This window comes from Leuciscus leuciscus (assembly GCF_965113295.1).
Source record: "Leuciscus leuciscus genome assembly, contig: HAP1_SCAFFOLD_457, whole genome shotgun sequence".
Classification (NCBI taxonomy): domain Eukaryota; kingdom Metazoa; phylum Chordata; class Actinopteri; order Cypriniformes; family Leuciscidae; genus Leuciscus; species Leuciscus leuciscus.
The window spans coordinates 1-10969 of NW_028118282.1; the positions used below are offsets into that span (position 1 = coordinate 1).

The following is a 10969-nucleotide window of genomic DNA, read 5'->3' on the forward strand; positions in this document are numbered from 1 at the left end:
GACAGAAAGAAAAGCTCACAGCTTACTGAAGGCGGAGCGGTTTGACCAATCAGATGAAAGGGGCGTTTCAGCGCCGCCCACGTGTGCAAATGAAATATCGAACCCATAAACCGACTTGTAAACCATAAACGAAAAATGAAAAATCTAGCCAAAATCTAGCCAAAAAAAAAACGAATAAACGAGCTGGTTTTCATTTCTCCTTATTCCATTCTAAACAGGAAATGAAATGATCAAAAAGTGCACGGACCCTATGACTAGATGTCGCCTTGGCTACGGCAGTTTGGAATATTCTGGGCTCATCTGATTTTTTTGTACATAGCATAACCTACTTTGTTATGATTTTAGTATCATAATGATTAATAAATGCACGCACAATTATCATGAACTTGATTTGAACAAATGCCTATCAACTTGTGTGTGCAAAATTCAGAATTAAATGAATGTGCAGCAATTTGTACAAATAGAGAGTCTGTAGGCCTATACTGTTGTAGCCATTAAATAAGCGCATTTATTTTCATATTTGTTCAAATGTTATAATGTTATTTTTTTCCCCATGTATGTTGATTTATGAAAAGTGAACAGCACGAGTAAAAGTGAATTTCGTTTTGTATAAATTGTATCTTAATTTTAATACATTTTTCATCAGCCTGTATTTAATAAATAAGATAAATAAGATTTAATAAATAATAATAAAAAAAAAGATAATCTTGCATTGCACGTTAACTGGAGCGCATCTCATCCTAACTTAACGAAACTCATTGTATGCCTCACACACAGACATGAGAAATACATCAAATACACAAAGCTTGAAATGTCTTTAAACGAAATAATTCAAAACGAAAAGAAAAAGGCTACTCTCTGATTATGTAATCCATTATGTGCATTTCTCTCTATAGGCGCGTTCACTATACGGCGATCGTCAACTTCATCTTTGCAGCCGAGTCGACACTGTCAGAAAACACTAGATTATTAATAAAAATCAATGCACGCGTCACCGGATTTACAAATGCACATCTTGCTTGTTGCACCCACACATATTATGTCGAAAATAACGAGATATTATGTTGAAATAAGATTATTAATAATAATACATATTTTATAATATTTGATTGAATGCTGAATGTTGCGCTTGTTCAGTTAATAAAATGAAAACTTTAATTGTGATCATTAAAATAATTGAATATGAAATATTTAGTGTCCAAGTTTTGCTAATTAATTAATTAATATATGTAAGGCATTCGTTCCAATCAACTGCCTTAGCCAAGGCCACGTCTAGTGTATATATCTATGACTTGATCAGTCAAATGAAATACAATAAACGTATAAATAAATATTACAAATTAAAAACCGATCGGAAATGTGGTCCAATTTTCTAATACTATTATTTGATGACAACAATAGATTTGTAAAACAAAATCCAGCCATTTGTGTTTTTTTGTTTATTTTTTTTAAAGCAAAAAACCAAGCTGCACCCTTTTTTAAATGTCCTCTTTCATTCCGAAAGAGAATAATTTTCAGATTGTAAATATTTAAAATGATTGAATGATTTGATTGTGTCATTATGATGAAGAAACAAGGCAAAAAGTGTCAAAAAACCATTTGTGGAAGGCATCCGATGAGTGTCAACCCGGCCAGATCAGCAAGTGCATCAAGGCAACCACGATTAGCCGGTGCACCAGCCAGCAAAGTGATTCAATGGTTCATAGGTGTAGCTCGCAGCCTCATCGCCCTACCCTCCACATTCTAAAGAGTGTACAGGCGGTTATTTATATAGGGCAGATAAGCCCTGTGTTTCTCTTCGACGGTAACTGTAAATTGAATTCAAGCTGCGATTTTTGAAGTTGGATATACTCGCGCGGGCAAATACAGATGTGTTAAACACGATAAGAACACAAATTGTACCTTTATTCGTTAATACAGTCGGTATTTCCCACAATGATTCTGCTTTGCTATTGGCCCACGTCACGATCAGTAAGCGCTGCTATTGGCGGTCACGATTATTAAGTATGAAAATGAAAATTCTGTCAGTAATTCCTCACCCTCATGTTGTTCCAACCCCTTCGTTCATCTTCGGAACACAAATTAAGATATTTTTGATTAAATGACTAAATTGGACTATATTAACGATGTGTTTAATGAACTTTTCTGGGCCAGCAAGTTTCAAACCCTTAGAAGCCTGAAGAAGTCTCGTTCCGAACAAATCGCGATATTTGGCATCAGTTCACGTGTGTCAGATGTTGGTAAGTAGTAAATACGCTGTCCGAATAATGTGTGATATATAATGTATTTTCTGTTTGTCGATATTAATCAGATTAGCTCACGTTCAGTCACGGCATTATATCTGTCATCTCCGTCCACTGAGGCTTTGCGTTTTATTGCTTTCTAATTCAAAACAGGGTGATTAAGTTACACTGCCTGTCACATGACGTGAGCATAGGCCTAAAGACCTTAAATCAGTTAATCATATTCATATCAGATTAAAAGTAGTACAATTAGTTCCAAAGTTGTATTTGTAGTAGAAGCACAGTACAAACAACACTTACCATGCTTTTACCACATTAACATTAGTTTTACTGTGGTAAGTGTAGTAAAAAGACAGTAATCACAAAACTTACCATGCTTTTACCACACTATTGGTAGTTTTAATGTGATACTTATTGTAAATGCACATTAACCACAACGCTTACCATGCTTTTACCACAGGAATGATGTAAAACAACATAATGATATTTTATTTTTCTCTTTTTTCAGCTGAAAAGACCAAAAGGACCTTTCGGACTATTATTGTTTGAGGACAAGTAAACGGAGGAGACAGACAGCTGCAAAGGCAAATATTCGCAATGGTATATACATGTGTTGGTTCGAACCCTAAATCAAACATTTTATCAAGCATTTGTTGTTTCTTAAACCTTTTCTCGCAAAACCCATAGCCCAATCAGTACGAAGATAGTCTGAAAGTCTTAATAATTCACAAGATTTAACAAGTTGTCAAATTCGTACGATACTCGTACATATTTGTATACTCGTACACACACTGTCAGAAAGTTGATATTAATTGCATTGTATTGATTACAATTAGTGATGCACCGATGTGAAAATTGAGGCCGATACCGATAACCGATATTAATATTGCGGTTATGGCCGATACCGATATTTGCCGATGTCGATATCTCTGTATAGAAAACAAATTTTAATGATTATCAAATAAAGAGCTATTTTCCAAAACACTTTTTTTTTACTTTAGAAATGACTGATATTGGGCACCTTTACCTGTGTGCAAAATATGTCACATACGACACACATGCATTATACTGCATTGCATATACAGTAATGTGTGCTGGTCAACTTGTCTAAAATTAAGAAACCCTTAGAAAACAGTAAAAAGAAAAAAACACACAAAAAACAGGAACATTGTGTAAAATTAAGATAGGCTACTTTATTTATTATTCCAATATCCAAATATCGAGGGCTTGGAACCAGAGGGGCGTAAGTGGCATTTGACAAACTTTACAGGAGAGCCAAAACAAAATTTTGACCACACTTCAATCAACTGTATTTATTAACCTTCAACCACAACATTGCAACCACATACATACTTATATGAGTAAGTTCTTAAGTGAACATATTATGGAATATTAACACGATGAACATATTCTAAAACCTTGCAAAATCTTGAAAATATGGCAAAAACATCAAATACGCCTTTTTGGCACCAAACATTTCCAATTCTTCTAAAGAAAAATAGGTCGTATCTGCTGATCAATGCAGAAATGATTGGTCAAAACATTGGTTAAAAACACTCTAACTTCATAACTTTTCATTTTATTTAAAATACTGTATACATAGTCATTTCATCATTTCAAACTGTTTAACATTTCATTTCTAACCGTTTAATTTCAATTCTCATTTATGAGTTCACATTCATGTCAAACAGTTTAACATTTAATTTCGAACAGTTTAATTTCTCTTGTTTATTACACATTTCACTTTTTAGTTCACTTTAGTTGAACTAAAAAGTTCACTCACTGCCCACTGTCAGAGTGTTATAGAACTCTGCATAACAGTGAGGAATACTCCCATTGGTGCACAGGGTGAGTAGGTCTTTTTTCTTTAAGGCACTGATCACTGGAGGATTTTCATACAATGAGCTGGGGTGTGTGGTTCTGGTGCCTCTTGTTGCCTGTTGTGCCACCGTCAGTTTTCGGAAGGTTGGGGCGGTGAAATCATACTTGAAGAAGATTGTTTTTGGTTCATCTTTCGTGTAGCGGAACCATTTAATCTTCTGCCAATGAACTGATTGTCCCTCCTCATCTTTTGTTCTGTTTTTGAGTATGTGGTTGGAGAGGGACTTGAAGTCCAGAAAGTCCTTGTGTTCAAGTTCATGTACACTGTATGGGTCGTTCCTTCTTGCCATTCTCACAAGTGTGTAGTAGCCATCAGTAAATAGAAGTATGGGAGTAAATAGAAATGGGAGTAAATAGAAACTTTTCTTCTTGCAGTTTCCACTGCAGCATGCACACTATCACACTCCATGTCTAGTAGCCATCCATGATGGCTACTACACACTTGTGAGAATGGAAAGAAAGAACGACCCATAGTGTACATGAACTTGGACACAAGGACTTTCTGTACTTCAAGTCCCTCTCCAACCACATACTCAAAAACAGAACAAAAGATGAGGAGGGACAATCAGTTCATTGGCAGAAGATTAAATGGTTCCGCTACACGAAAGATGAACCAAAAACAATCTTCTTCAAGTATGATTTCACCGCCCCAACCTTCCGAAAACTGACGGTGGCACAACAGGCAACAAGAGGCACCAGAGGCACCAGAACCACACCCCCCAGCTCATTGTATGAAAATCCTCCAGTGATCAGTGCCTTAAAGAAAAAAGACCTACTCACCCTGTGCACCAATGGGAGTATTCCTCACTGTTATGCAGAGTTCTATACTGTTCGTTGCTCAGACTCGCTCTCCCAGTTTAAAACTAGATTAAAGTCGCATCTCTTCAGCCAGGCATTCATATAATCCTACAGTTCAAACTACAATCCGGCCTGTAGCTCATAAATGCCAGAGGAGAACTGGCCCCCGACTGAGCCTGGGTTCTCCCAAGGTTTTTTTTCTCCATTAGGTCACCTGATGGAGTTTTAGGACACCATTAGGTCACTTGATGGAGTTTTTCGGTTCCTTGCCACTGTTGGCTTGCTCAGTTGGGGATATTTTGGGGATATTTAATTTAATTTTATCAATCAATAAATTCCTCTTGAAACAAACATTGTTGTATTATTTTAATTTAATACTGTGAAGCTGCTTAGATACAATCTGTATTGTGAAAAGCGCTATACAAATAAACTTGACTTGACTTGACTTGACTTGAATCGTATGGTAAATTAACTTATTTATAATTGTCTTAATTTATGTTTCAAGAACAATAGTAATTGCACATAGAGTAAGTCGAGACTTTCTTGTTTTACAGCAGAGAAGGAAGACCAGTCCTTATATCAACGCAAGCTAATCGAATAAGTCCTTTGTTTCGGGTGAGGAAGGAACATCTGGTGCCCAAAGAAGACAGAAATCTGCGCGAGTCCATTGGTATGTCTTGTATTGAAACAATGCTGTAATATGTAGTACATAATTTGATGTTGACAATTTTACATTGTACAGGTTATCACTTGGTTTTTGACCAAGTGAAGCTCTTGAAACAAGTGACAGGAGAGTATGTAACTTGTCTGGAAAGTATCAGAGTCGCATTTGGCACGCGTGCCTTAGGTTGCCGACCCCTGGTCTAGCCTATAGTCTATGGTACCAATCACGTTAGTGAAGCCTGAGTAACATATACTGTAATCGGCATGGTCATGAATGCATGATCTTCATAAAAACTGATGATAGCCTAAAAAAAAACTGCTTAAAAAAAAAACTGCTTTACAACATTGGGTCTTAAAGGTGCTGTATGTAGCTTTTCTACTAAAACGAATCCTTTTTTTATTGCCTGTGTGTGAAGGGGTTGTAATATCACATTAAAATGATCCACTTTTCGGGTTTTGCTATTACCTCTGAAAGCAAGTATTCTTATGTTTATGTGAAGGTGCCGGGTCGGATTTACCGCGAAATCCAGTGACGTCACCTGCATGCGCGGAGCGCTCCCGAGCCTCTCGCCTCGTCTAGCCTACTGATTTTGCACTCAACAGCGACGACACTGCAACTTATGACATGGACTTATGACTTATGCAACTTATGACATGTCTGATAACACTAAGAAACGACCTGCTCCCAGCACAACACAGACTCCAACACAAACTCCACATATTGATAAAAAAAACAATAAAACGTTTTTTTCTTTCTGCTGAAGCTCGTATTAAAGGCCAGACGTGAATCGGATGAACTTAGGGTGAAAAAACACGGATCAACATCGGCAGGGCGTTTGAATCATGGAGAGACCTTATCTACAAACCTAGAATGTATACATTTCCTGAAGAAAATGTGAAGTAGTGCTTGCAGTGGCAAAATTCGGCACGGTTGATAGGGTTCCATTCTTATCATGGTACGAGCATGGAGCATTAGTTCAACGTCAAGCTGATAAAAGTAGCCTATTATTGTAACGTTGCAGTGGGAGTTTACCTGAGTTTCTAGCATGTTGTGGGATGCTCTCTCTGGTGTGTTGCGTGACGCGTCTCAGTCTGGCCGGTATCCACAGTGCTCGCTCCTAAATTCGAGCACGCGCAAGAGCACGCGCTTGTCAACTTATTGGTTGCAATCTGAAACATCACCGCTAGAGGCCGCTGAAAACTACATACAGCTCCTTTAAGTGGCTTGGAAATGCCACAAAAAAAACTAAAACTGTTTTTCTAAACCTAAAAGCGCCAGGTAAACTCCGAATGACACGACAGACAGCACTTTCCATCAAGTTCTCCGCATCTCCAATAGTGTAAAGGAAAGAGCCACTCGCAAATAATCTTAAGGCAATGCAAACAGTTTGTGCTGTAGTTAAAGCCCGACTCCGACAAGTCGAAAATAAGTGTGCGTTTCCAACAAATTAATCATGTAAACGACAATCTCACCAGTCACGAGAAAAAATATATATCTCAGAAAGTGCACTATTGTAACGCAAAATCTCAGTTCTTCGTACCTCAGGGCCCGTTCTTCGTACGCCGCTAACTCAGTTAGCTGGATTTGATTATTGGCGATTTGGCATGATCTGGGATTGTTTGGTTCTTCGACGCTCATCCTTATTTCATGTTAACAGGATTAGATCCCGGCTTCATAAGCGGAGCTGATACTGTACCAGCCATTTGGATTATAGACATAATTTAATGCAGCAACAAATTATTTACAGTGTAGCAAGATGATTTAAAACTCATTTACCTGTAATTAAGGTGTTGCTGTTACTGGTCCCTGGCTTTAGGTCTAAAGGCCTATTTATACTTCTGCGTCGAACTTACGCCGTAGCTACGTCGTAGGCTGTGCTTAGCGCGCGTACCCTTTGGCGTACCCTGATGCGCACCTCTCCAAAAATGTAACAACGCGTCAATTCTACGCGGACGCAAGCGCTGTGATTGGTCTGCTAGAACCCCTCCCTCGGGTTTCACATGGTCCCTCTGCATGAGTAATTGCGCGTCAACGCGGACAACGACGCAGAAGTATAAATTAAAACCAACGCGTTGCCTACAGCGTAGAGGCTCCGGCGTAGGTCCGACGCAGAAGTATAAATAGGCCTTAAGGAAGAGCTGCCCCCAGGAATGCCCTCCACAATGGGTCGGTTCTCATTTAGCCCAAGGGCCAGCTCTTCTGCCGGGGTATAACGTGGGGGTGCAGGACCACCACCTGTTTTTTTCTGCTCCGCCTTTTCCTTGGTTGCAGATAACCATAAACAGACAAACACATCATTTAAAATGTCTTTGCTAAAAGAGACTAATCAGTAGAAGTAGAAAAGATTACCAGTTTGAAGAATATTCTTGTACTTCACTTTTACTTGTTCCCATGTTCTAGTGGGTCCTGAGGTGGCTCTGACATTAAGCAATTATGAAATGATTAAAATACAAGAATATATACTGTAATAAGTGATATAACCATAACATGGAACACTTACGCATTTAATTTGTCTGTTACTTTTTGCCAGCCCTCTCTCCTGGCTTTTGCACACTTTGATTCCCAGTGTTCCCTGGCGTTTTAATTATATTTTTCAAACTCTGCATACCCTTCCAGTAAAAATTCCTGCTCTGCTGCGTTGAAAAACTGAGCGCGCTCTTTGGCCATGGTGAGCAGCCAATAGCAGCGTTGCTGATCAATGTTTCTACTATCGATACATATCCCCTTTTAAACCAGCGCGTGAACGCGCAATTATCTCACTAACTCAATCCAGCTATACTAATCATATCCGGCAGGTGTGTTCGAAGAACCAAATTAGTCAGATCATGATTAGCACGATGATATCATCTTGGATGTCTCGTTTGATCTCAGATGTTTTAAGCAACGTACGAAGAACGGGCCCCAGTTGCTATGACAGCAAGTCCAGGATGAGCGTCGAAGACCCAAACAATCCAAGATCATGCCAAATCGCCAACAATCAAATCCAGCTAACTGAGTTCTTCGACGCTCATCCTGGACTTGCTGTCATAGCAACTGGGGCCCGTTCTTCGTACGTTGCTTGAAACATCCAAGATCAAATTATGAGACATCCAAGGTGATATCATCGGCCTAATCATGATCTGACTAATTCGTTTCTTCGAACACACCTGCCAGTTATGATTAGTATAGCTGGATTGAGTTATCTGAGATAACTGCGCGTTCATGCGCTGGTTTAAAAGGGGATATGTATCGATAGTAGAAACATTGATCAGCAACGCTGCTATTGGCTGCTCACCATGGCCAAAGAGCGCGCACAGTTTTTCTCCGCAGCAGAGCAAGAGTTATTGAAGGTTATGCAGAATATGAAACCTTAATTAAAACGCCAGGGAACACCTCAAAGTGTGCAAAAGCCAGGAGAGAGGGCTGGCAAAAAGTAGCAGACAAATGAAATGCGTAAGTGTTCCATGTTATGGTTATATCACTTATTACAGTGTATATTCTTGTATTTTAATCATTTCATAATTGCTTAATGTCAGAGCCACCTCAGGACCCACTAGAACAGTGTTCTTCAACCCTGCTCCTGGAGGACCCCCAACACTGCACGTTTTCTTTGTCTCCCTAATCAAACACACCTGATTCAACTCATCAGTTCATTAACCCATGTGATAATGAGTTGATGAATTGAATCCGGTGTGTTTGATTAGGGAGACAAAGAAAACCAGCAGTGTTGGGGGTCCTCCGTGAGCAGGGTTGAAGAACACTGCACTAGAACATGGGAACAAGTAAAAGGGAAGTACAAGAATATTCTTCAAAATGGTAATCTTTTCTACTTCTACTGTTCTTTGTCTCTTTTACAAAAGAAAAGCACCGTTAAATGTGTTTGTCTGTTTATAACAGCAACCAAGAAAAAGGCTGAGCTGAAAAAAAAAAAAACAGGTGGTGGTCCTGCTCCCTCACATTATACCACATTATACCCCAGCAGTAGAGCTGGCCCTGGGGTTAAATGTGAACCGACCCATTGTGGAGGGCATCCCTGGGGGCAGCTCTTCCTCAGACCAACAGCCAGGAACCAGTAGCAGCAACACCTTCATTACTGGTAAATGAGCTTTAAATGATCTTGCTACACTGTAAAATATATCTTTTTTTTTGCCGCATTAAATTAAGTAGGCCTATATAATCCAAATGGCTGGTACAGTAATTTCAGCTGTTAAATATTGAGTAGTGATCAATTGCTTTGACTTGTGAAGGTGAAAACTGCTGAACTTAATGTAAGAATATTTTGCCATGAGTTACTGATCACATTTGTTCATATAGTGTAGTTCATTGTAATGCCATTGTGTTTCCTCTTTTGTGCAGTTTTACATAATACACCAACACTTGTACCTGTTCCCAAGAAAGTAGTGGCTGAAATATGTGCAGTAAGTGGACTTTTTCTAACTTTACATCAAAAGGGAAGAAAGTGCAACACTTTGTAATGCCCATTTGTTTCCATTGCACAGGACAGTGAAGAAACCCTCTCAGATGACTGTCCTTTGGAGGAAGTACTTGTAAGTGCATAAATAACTTTACTTCTTTTATAGTAACTTGTGTACATATTATTTCTGACTGCAATATGAGTTGCAGGAGGAAAGGCCTACTGCACAAAGTGATACAGAGGTGGGCAGTGTAGTAACCTACTTGTACTTTTTATTTTTGTTGCATGAGGCTTGTGTTGACAGTTCTTTTTTTTTAATTTTTTATTTTTTATTCTTTTTATCCAAACATGGCACAGGGTGATATCCGTATATAAACGGAATCTACAACAGAAAATGTAGTATTTTGACCTGAAAAAACAGAAAAATGAAGGGGAGAAATAGAACTTGACACCTTAAAGAAGAAAAAACTGGCACTAGAGATTGAGTTGCTTCAAAAGGAACTTCAGAGTAAGTGCTAAATACACTATTTCACACAGAGTACTATTGCTGACCTTGGATAACAATATATCTTATTGCAGGCAAAAGATGACCATCATTGGCTTTTCTTGACAAAGAATAATTGAAATAAAACTCAAGGAACTAAGCATGTTGTCTTGTCTTCTATTCATTTAATGAAGGTTTTTGTTTTGAAAAAAAAAAAAAAAAAATGGTGTTCCACAATTCTGTCCCGTGCAGCTCTGCCACTAGGTTGGTCCAAGTGCACTGGCTGGAGGTCATCATCAGGCTGCACCTCCACCACAGGGGTCCTCTCCTTTCTGATGGTGGCACTATTGTGGAGTATGGCACATGCAACAATAATGTCACAGGCCCTGTCAGGTGCAACCCTCAGACACTGAAATCTTTCCTTTAGTTGCCCAAAGGTCATTTCAATGCGTGCCCTTGTCCTGGCTAGAGCTGCATTGAAACGGGTTTGTGGTCCGGGGTTTGGG

The 10969-nt window shown here is 38.9% G+C and overlaps 1 long non-coding RNA gene across 2 annotated transcripts; it reads left to right on the top strand.

The window, feature by feature from the left end:
• The first annotated feature begins 5483 nt into the window (after positions 1–5483).
• Positions 5484–10624, top strand: LOC309491709. 2 transcript variants are annotated; one of them, XR_014203269.1, is made up of 5 exons: positions 5484–5592; positions 9922–9983; positions 10065–10112; positions 10337–10487; positions 10559–10624. It is a non-coding gene; the product is annotated as an uncharacterized lncRNA (long non-coding RNA). The 2 variants fall into 2 exon arrangements; XR_014203270.1 differs by having other exon boundaries at positions 10337–10618.
• The last annotated feature ends 345 nt before the right edge of the window (positions 10625–10969 follow it).